The following is a 10,243-nucleotide window of genomic DNA, read 5'->3' on the forward strand; positions in this document are numbered from 1 at the left end:
AGGTCTTGGGTGACAGGTTGGACTTGATGATCTTTGAGGTCTTCTCCAACCCTCTTGATTCTATGATTTTAGTCTAACTATCATAAACTTCCAGCTCATAAAGTTGAGCATGCTGTAGTTTGGGGGCTTTGCTCTCCTCAGCACTTGGCAACCATCAGCAAAGGTACTTCTGAATGGCTGGGTCCATCTGGGCCTCAGTGGTCTCTGATAGATGCAACCCCTGTGTCTCTGTCTCAGTTTAAATGTTGGATCTTACGTAATATCATCACTGAAGCAGTCCTTATTCTGCTTTCACTGTGTCAGGTGTGAATCATAGAATTGTTAGGGTTGGAAGGGACCTCAAGGATCATCCAGTTCCAATCCCCCTGACACGGGCAGGGACACCTCACACTAGATCAGGTTGCTCACAGCCACATCCAGCCTGGCCTTAAAAACCTCCAGGGATGAGGCTTCCACCACCTCCCTGGGCAGCCTGTGCCAGTGTCTCACCACCCTCATGGGGAAGAACTTCTTCCTAACATCCAATCTTAATCTACCCATTTCTAGTTTTGCTCCATTCCCCCTAGTCCTATCACTACCTGACACCTTAAAAAGTTCTTCCCCAAGTTCTCTTCAGATACTGGAAGGCCACAATTAGGTCTCCTCAGAGCCTTCTCTTCTCCAGACTGAATAACCTCAGCTCCCTCAGTCTGTCCTCACAGGAGAGCAGCTCCAGCCCTCTGATCATCCTTATGGCCCTTCTCTGGACACCTTCCAGCACCTCCATATCCCTCCTGTAATAGGGGCTCCAGAACTGGTCACAGTACTCCAGGTGTGGTCTCACCAGAGGGGAGCAGAGGGGGAGAATCATCTCCCTCAACCTGCTGGCTATGCTTCTCTTGATGCAGCCCAGGATGTGATTGGCTTTCTGGGCTGCAATGAACACTGCTGGCTCATGTTGAGCTTCCCATCCACCAGCACCCCCAGGTCCTTTTCTCCAGGGCTGCTCTCAAGCCAGTCCCTGCCCAACCTATATTGGTGCTTGGGATTGCCCTGACCCAGCTGCAGGACCTTGCATTTGGTCTTGTTGAACCTCATAAGGTTGTCATGGGCTCACCTCTCCAGCCTGTCAAGGTCCCTCTGGATGGATCCCTTCCCTCCATCGTGTCTGCTGCACCACACAGCTTGGTGTTGTCAGCAAACCTGCTGAGGGTGCACTCAGTGCCACTGTCCATGTCACCAACAAAGATGTTCAGCAAGACTGGTCCCAGTACAGATCCCTGAGGGACTCCAGATGACCCCAGGATTTTAGTATATATAATAAGCCATATTTAAGGTCAGAGCAGAGATAATCCATCAGCCAGTATTTCTGCTTCCAAACTGTCACTCCTGCTTTCAACATCCTTCTCCTGGGCTCTTCTTCCTTTGCACTCTCAGGTCGTTCACTCTCAGTAACAGTCAGTGCCATTTCCCCAAGGAAGGTTAGAGGGGTGAAGAAGTTAAGTCAAGGGCCCTGCCAGAGGGTGGGAAAGGTCAGTCCCTCAGATCAGCAAAGAAAGTCCTTTCCTGCAGCTTTGCTGCTCAGTAGTCCCATGGACAAGCAAGACCATGTGAGCACTCTCCCTCCTACACCAAAGCTGACCTTGCCCAAATGAGGTTCCTTCTCCTGGAGTCTCTTCTGAAGGTCCCTGTCTCTATCCAGTCCTCTGCAGCCAGATGTCACTTCTATGTGGCCACTGGACACACACACCTCTAGGAACCCACGCAGCAGGGGTTGTACAATTGCAGCCATCCCAGCAGATCAAAGCATTCCCCTTAATTTATGCCTCCTCCTGCCAGCAATCTCAGACCCCTCAGATGCTGCCCAAGGCCATGTGCATGGGCTGAGAATTACATTTGCAATACAAGTTCATATGGCCACCAGCCCAGGCTGTTGATGAAAAACCACAAAGCTACACCAGGATCTGGGCTTTCTTCTCTGTCTTACTGGCAGCTTGCATTTTCTCCTTCTGCTTATGACACTGACTCTCCCCAAACACACTCTCCCAGCACCTTCCCTAATGCAAAGTCCAACCCTTTAGCAGGGGTTGGTCACTGACCATGCTTGGACTCTCCCTCATTAACACTGGGATGGCAACAGATGCAGAACAAGGAGCAAAGAGTGAGCCCTGCCATAGATAGGGGAGTGTTCTCCCAGGAATAATCCTCTCCATGCCTGGTGATTGTGGGTGTGTGACAAGGCAGGGCCCAGGGAACAAGGGCCAGAGGTGATTGGGAGGGTGCTCCGGTCCTCGTACCCGTCTCAGGGGAGCCCAGTGGTGTGAGTGCATCTTCCCCATCCTCAGCTCAGCAAGCCAGAGATGAATTACTGAGGACAGCTGAGACAAGAGGCAAATGGCATCACACTGAAGCCAAAGAGGGCCTGTAACTGTGCACTGTGGGATCCTAAATATTTGGAGAGCAAAGGTCAAGAGAACAGGACACTCCTCGGCGGTGAGTTTCTTCCCACCCCTGCAGCAGAGATGTGGGGCTGCTATGCCTGGAATGACCCCAGGCATTCAGTGGTACCCACAGGGAGGTCCTTCCTCCCCTCCAGGCTTTGGCTGCTGCCGAGACCCAGCATAACGCCCTTCCCGCAGCCAGCTGGCATTTACAACGGGCTGAAGCGGCGCAGCCTGGAACCCGGACGAAAGTGCCTACTGGCCACACCACATCCTCGATGGGGTATGGCAGGAGTTGCTGCTGTGCAGCAAATCCACCTTGCCACGTCCCCTGTGCCTGCTGGCCAGGCCCCCTGGCCGTTGCCAAAATAAACACTGAGGCATGGCAACGCTGACATTTGCTTTCCGCCAAGAGGCGCTGGGGGAAGGAGGCAGCCACGTTATTTTTTGCAGGCAGGTCACGAGGCTGCAGACAACCTGCTCAACATGGGGCATCTGGGATCACATTTGCTCTCGTGACTTTGCAGCCATCCACAGCTGACCCCTTCCACAGGAATCTCTATGCCCACTAAGCCCACCGCAGTGTCCTGAGCCTTGATGATTCTCCTGGGTGCTTCTGCAGAGTTAAACATCCCCGGCCACACTTTGCTGTCGCCGCGCCAGGGCTGACAGAGTCCTCAGGGCAGCGGCCCCGAGAGTGGGAGCATTAAAGAGCAGTGGTCATGGCAGCCAGCGTGCAGCCCATCCCTCCCCTTGAAAGATCACCCCTTGACTGAGGGGGTCACAGCTCTGCCCAGTACGACGATGCCAGCAGCCCCTGCTCTTGGCTGGTGGCTCTCACTGTAGGGAGGGCTCTCACTGTAGGGAGGGCCAACAAGCTGGGATTTCACCTGCTGGGTCTTTTCATGCTGTGGGAGGTTAAAAAGGCATCTGGAAGGAGGTTAGAGGGGTGAAGAAGTTAAGCCAAGGGCCCTGCCAGAAGATGGGAAAGGTCAGTCCATCAGATCAGCAAAATAAGTCCTTTTCTGCAGCTTTGCAGCTCACTTGTCCCACAGATGAGCAAAACCATCTGGGAGAAGGACAGGCAGCTCTGATTATATGTGCAGAATTCATCCCAGCAAGCTGCTGCTGTGGCTGCTTCCCTCCCCCAGAAGCCTGACGAGATGTGCACACAGAGGATCCCAAGGCCATCTGCACCCCAGCCCACACCCCAGCCCACCCACAGGAACAGGCATCTGTTAGACCTCTGATGGAGGAGGCATTGAGACAGTTCACAGGAGACAGGGAGAGCTGTCAGTGAGGGCACCCGCCTCCCGGTGCCCACTGCCACTGCAGCCTTTCTCACTCGTCCCAACTTCCCACTGCCATCCCATCTCAGGATTCAAGAATCAGGTAAATTCAACTGGCTGAGCTCTGGCATCCCTGGGATTTCCCCCAGAGGGATGACTGGGGACAGAGGAGAGTCCCCGGGGATGTGGTGCCAGTCGGTTCTATCCTGGGAGCCACGCCAAAGGCGAGCACAGCTGCTGAAGCAGGGGCTTTCCTCACGAGCAGCCTGCTGTCCCACTGCCCCTGTCCTCGGGTGAACGCTGTGGGGGGATAGTGGGGAGAGATCACACATCCCTCCCCTGTACCCCCCAAATCCTTCCCACACAGGGGAGAGGCATCAGTTTCCCCCCCACCTACCCAGGCCAACTGGAATCCCAGTCTCCCATGGCTGGGGCTGTGTGAGCATTGCTGTCACGCTCGTTAATTACCCAGATAATTCATCTCAGTGCAAAATGAAGGGGTTTATTTTTCTGGTTATTGCCCAGCCAGGTTAAGCCATCTGGAAACAACTCCCACATTTTTGAGCTGAACTGAGTGTAAGAGGACAAGTTGCAGCAGCAAAAGGTCAGGCTGCTCAGTTGGCCGGCTTGGAATTAGCACAGCACGTTACAAAAACCGGTGAGGAACCGCAGGGCTCCGCGGGGAAACTGAGGCACGGAGCAGCAAAGCAGCATCCTCCAAGAGCAGACAGGCTCTCTGCAGCCTCATCCCCAGGACCATCCTCACTTTCTGCTTGGCAGAAAGGCTGGGCAACACGCTCGCTGAGCCAGCCCCAGATCTTACATAGAATACATAGAATAAACCAGGTTGGAAGAGACCTTCAAGATCATCGCGTCCAACCCATCAACCAATCCAACACCGCCCAAACAACTAACCCACGGCACCAAGCACCCCATCAAGTCTCCTCCTGAAATACCTCCAGTGATGGCGACTCCACCACCTCCCCAGGCAGCCCATTCCAATGTGCAATCACTCTTTCTGTATAGAACTTTTTCCTAACATCCAGCCTGAACCTCCCCTGGTGCAGCCTGAGACTGTGACCTCTTGTTCTGGTACTGGCCGCCTGGGAGAAGAGACCAACATCCGTCTGTCTACAACCTCCCTTCAGGTAGTTGTAGAGAGTAATAAGGTCACCCCTGAGTCTCCTCTTCTCCAGGCTAAGCAACCCCAGCTCCCTCAGCCTCTCCTCGTAGGGCTTGTGTTCCAAACCCCTCACCAACTTTGTTGCTCTTCTCTGGACTCGTTTCAGCAAGTCAACATCCTTCCTAAACTGAGGGGCCCAGAACTGGACACAGACATCCCCTTGGATGGCAGTGGGCAAAGCAGATTCAGGGGATCCTGAGGGCGCACGGCCCTCAGGGCCAGTGCTAGTGGCATGGGTGAGTTTCTCGAAGCTGCTGGATGCTTCTCACAGCTGCAGAACAAATTCAATAACAATAGCATGAGCAATGCCTTTTTAATAGGCAGGAGGTGAAAAGAACTCAGCGAATCAATATTTGTGGATGAAAACAAAATAAGCCAAGCTGTTAGCACAGAGGAATGCAAGGGAGGCCAGGAGGTGGCTGGGATAATTATTATTTCATCTGCCAGATAGCCGCGGTCCTGCCCACTGCCTTCTTTCCCCCCCACCCCCTCTGCCCACGCTGCCTGCGCCGGAGGGAGGGCAGGGGAGAGGTGGAGAAGGGGCAGGAAAGAGCAAATGTTTTGGCTGCAGCAGCATCGGGCGTGTGGCTGGGCTGGCTCAGCGCTGCGGCCGCTGGAGGGTGAGCGCTGCCCTGGCCCAAGTATTTAATGTCAGCGGCTGGAATGTGCTTAACACAACATTTTACAAGGGAACATTAGTCAAGCATCTGCACTGACAGAGCGGGTCAGCGATAAGGAGCCAGCGCATGGGAGCTGCAGGGAGATGGCTCTTGTTTCAGGAGAAGAAGGGCAAGGCTTGCAGAGACAGTGCAAGGACAGGCTGAGGGTTAGGGGTACAAAATGGGCCAGGAAACTCCACTTTTGGTTGAGCTGCCCTGACGAGCGTCGCACTGTGGGGACAGTACCAGCCCTACATCAGGGTCTCTCTTCCCACACTCTTCCAACTGTTGTCTGTGCTCCTTGAGAGCCCTCCTCTAACCCCCTTTGCAAGGCACTTAGAGAAATCTGTCATAGAATCACAAAATTGTTTCAGTTGGAAAAGACCTTTAAGGTCATTAAGTCCAGCCATCGACCTAAGAGCACTGTGGCCATTAAACCACGTCCCAAAGTGCCATGTACACGTTTCTTGAACACCTCCAGGGATGGTGACCCCACCACCTCTTTGAGCAACACTGCCCAAATACCATTATTCCGTGCCACATGCTCTTGTTTGCAGGCTATCCACAGGCAATAGGTATAGGTGGGAGCTTTTACTGACGCAGCTCAGGCTTTGCCCCCTTGCAGCAGGGTCTCTCAAGACAGCCGTTTCTACCTGAGCCAGCACAACCAGGTCACAAGCAAGGGACATCCATCCCTAAACAGCAAGAGGGAGATGAGCCTCAGCCATCTCCCAGAAATCAGGTTGGTGAAATATTAGACAGCTTTGCCTACAATCAGAACACAGCACTACCCTCCATCTATTCCCGTGCTCTCCCTGTTCATTAGCCTTCCTGGCCCCCAAGGCTTAAAAAAATCCCCCAGTGTCATGACTCCTTAATAAGATGTCATCTTCAGCCATGACAAACATGAGTGCTCAGTAAATAATAGCCCTGCCATGTAATGTCATGCCTCTTCCATCTGTTGTAGCAGTGACTGTGCCTCGCTCACCTGCCACCCTCTCCCGGCTGCTCCGTGCCGGCGGTGGCCAAGCCAAGGCAGCACTTCCCCGGCTGCAGCAGCAGCAGCAGCAGCTCTGACAGCTGCTGGGCTGGAGTTTGGGGTGGGCAGGGCAGCCCTTCTGCAGGGGAGGAAATGTGCTGGAACATAGATGGTGCTGGGTGGTCCAGTGCCATAGAAGGGGTACACAGCCCTGCAGCATCCCACCACCCTGGTGAGCTGCAGAGGGGCTTCCTTACCTTCTTCCCCTTTTCCTTCTTCCCTTTTTCCATCCTATTCTTGTCCTTTATTAAAAATCTTTTCCTCTTTTTTTTCTAACTTTTCTCTTCTGTTTCTCTTTTCCCTTCTTTTCTTTTCCCTTCCCCTTTCCATTTCCCTTTCTTGATTTCCCTATTTCTATTTCCTTTCCTCACTGCCACAGTCCCTTGTCCCTGTGCTTGATGCCTGCAGGCCTGTTTCACCACAAACTCTCCGCTTTCTCTGCAAACTCATTTCTGCAAAGTTCTCCCAGCACTGCCTAAGGGACAGAACAAAGTTCTGAAGGAGTTTGGAAAGCTCACCTCAGCAGTTTTGAAACACAGTTCCCTTCCTTCCCTCCTTTTCTCACACTAAGGGCAGTAACTCCTTTGTGCCACAGTTCACCTGTCTGCATAGCTGGATTAGGGACACATAGCAAACCTCCTGCCATAGGGTGGCTTTTTCATACTGTTTGGCTTTGTTTGTCCAAAATCCACCTTATCTCTCAGCCATGACAAGGAGAAACCCCAACAGAGCAGCCATTGCTCACCACTGCTTAAGATGCTCCAGGTTCATGGAACCATAGAATCAATAAGGTTGGAAAAGACTTCAGAGATCATCAAGTCCAATGCATCACCCAACATCTCATGACTAAACCATGGCTTCAAGTGCCACATCCAATCCTAGTTTGAACACTGCAAGGGATGGGGACTCCACCACCTCCCTGGGCAGCACATTCCAATGGCAAATTACTCTTTCTCTGAAGAACTTTCTCCTCACCTCGAGCCTAAACTTCCCCTGGCACAGCTTGAGACTGTGTCCTCTTGTTCTGGTGCTGGTTGCATGGGAGAAGAGACCAACCCCCACCTGTCTACAACCTCCCTTCAGCTAGCTGTAGATGGCAATAAGGTCTCCCCTGAGCCTCCTCTTCTCCAGGCTAAACAACCCCAGCTCCCTCAGCCTCTCCTCATAGGGCTGTGCTCCAGACCTCTCCTCAGCCTCGTTGCCCTTCTGTGGATACATTCAAGTGTCTCAGTGTCCTTCTTAAATTGAAGGGCCCAGAACTGGACACAGTACTCAAGGTGTGGCCTAACCAGTGCTGAGTACAGCACTGCTCCCCACTCCATGCCCATCACTGCCTCTTGGTGCAGCCCACTGTAGGGACTGGAGAGACACCAGCATCGGGTTGGAGATGTGGAGCAGAGCTTATTGCTGGCAGCAATTACAACAATAATAATCATCATACAACTTAAAAATGGTATGGGCTAATCAAAGCTGATGCTAGGGGGATTTCAAGTGTGTAATGTCCACAGTCTGAAGTGAAGGGGGAGACAGATACTGCTTTTAGAAGACATCTTTTTTGCTCCCCCTCCACCCTTTCCTGTGAAACTTGGGTTACACTGAGTGCATGAAGGATAGCAGGACGTGGCAGTGCTGTTTGCCATGAAAACTAATAGGGCCATGCCTGCTTTCATCAGGAGTGTAATCAGAGCCACGGATAATGTTTTAAAAGGCACAGCAGCTTCAAGTGCAAGCAGGGATTTATTAGTGAAAATGAAACCACACTCAAGCCTTTGTGAGTCTTATTTTAAGAGCCTGAGGCAGTAAGGGGGGGGAAGCTAGCTGGCTGGGCGGCCAGGGAGATGATGTGGCCAGAGCTCTGCCATCAAGCAGTGGTGACAAGACCTCACTCTGCTGCTGTGCTTACTCCACCACTGGTTGTCTGCACAACCTTTTTCATGTCACCTAGCTTCACTGTGCTTCAGCTACTGGCCTGCAGAGAGGGACAAAAGCCACTCCTCTGCAACTCCACAGAGAGATTACTCTTCCGTGTAAATCAGGATCATGTGCCAGGGACACTTTCAGGCTCTGCAGTCCCTTTGGGGCTCCACAGAACCCAAGGAGTAGATGTAGAAAGCAGATCTGGGGTTTTCTTCCACACTGGCACTGCCACATGGACAGCACAACCATGCACAATGGGTGAGGACAGGAGGAGAAAGGTGGAAAATGTCTCATCAGGTAGTCAGAGCAAGCAGATGGATGCCCAGACTCCCAGGCTCTCTGGTTCTGCTACACTTCCAAGGTGCATCCCACATTTGAGGTCTTGAAACAAAGGCAGAACAGTGGGCTCATGCCACTGCTGAAAAGCTGAATTCCCAGTTTTGGCTGGTTCTTGGTGTTCCTGCTGCTACTCAACAGACTCAAACAGCTTCTCTGTGCTGATGGACAGAGGATGTCCCACCAGTTCTCAACTAGGTCGCATGAGGCAGTGAACAAAGTCATCTCCTTGGGGATTTGGAAGAGATCTAAAAGTACATTTAAAGGCTGAATTTGATGCTAGGAGAAGATGGAAGCATGTTCCTGAGAGAATGACACAGGTTTGGCGTCTGTTCCTCCATCCCAAGGCCAGTGTGGCTGGTCAGCAGGGAAGAGCTGTGCAGAAAAGATCATCCTATATCTACTTGTCTCTTTTTGAAAGGGGGAAAGTCCTGCAGAGTGAGCAGTTCTGTTTGGAAGAAGCTTGTTGGTGAAATTCTCTTGCCCTCAGATGCCCTTGCCATCTGCACACATAAGAAACTCTCCATAAGGTTCTCATGTCCTCTTTATCTTTTTTATATAGACCATAATAAGATGCCTAATTTTAATGGACTGCATGCATCCCACTAGCAGGGAATGACTCCAGCAGAAAGGCTTTAACCCACTATTTCAAAAGGATCAGCAGTGGTCCCTGGCCCAACTCCACTGCAAGAGGTAGGATTTCTGCAGCCACCTCCACCAATGCCCACCCTACCTGTCAGGAGATGCTGGGGCATAAGTGCCCCACATCCCTCTCCCTCAACTGCTTGTGAACCAGTACAAGAAAATACTTTGCCAAGTGGAATGATGTGAAGGGAGCTAGATTTGTTTGGGCAGAGGAGAAGACTAATGGGTGGTTATAGAGAAAACAGAGCTGCAAGTCCTCTTTGGAGATGATGGGCACAAGGCACAGCAAGGGAAATTCTACCTAGACATGAGGGGAAAATTCCTTGAGAGACTATAGATGAGACAGCTAGAAAAGCCCAGGGAAGGATGACTCTTCTGGGCTGATCCTCTAGAAAGAAAAACATAAAGCCTGAAGATATGACACCAGGAGGTTGCTAATGGTCTCAGCACCACACCATGACAAGTCTGCATCTGTGTTAAAGACCACTTAATGGTTTGGAGGGGCGGGGGGTAGCATAACCCAGCCCAGAATGTATTGTGGCATCCCTTGCTTGGGTCACAGCTCAACTCAGATGTGGGCAGTCAGGCTGGGAACCATGGCTGGGAAAGGCAGTGCACAGGAGCTGATGGAGCAGTTACACCAGACAGGGAAGGCAGAGTCAAGCAGTGAGGATGCACAGAGCAAATGTCAGAGGAGCTGGGCTGGTTCCTGACAGCTCCTTTCTCCCAGAGCTCCTGGACAGGAGACAAAATGT

Source organism: Dryobates pubescens, chromosome 11 (assembly GCF_014839835.1).
Source record: "Dryobates pubescens isolate bDryPub1 chromosome 11, bDryPub1.pri, whole genome shotgun sequence".
Lineage (NCBI taxonomy): Eukaryota > Metazoa > Chordata > Aves > Piciformes > Picidae > Dryobates > Dryobates pubescens.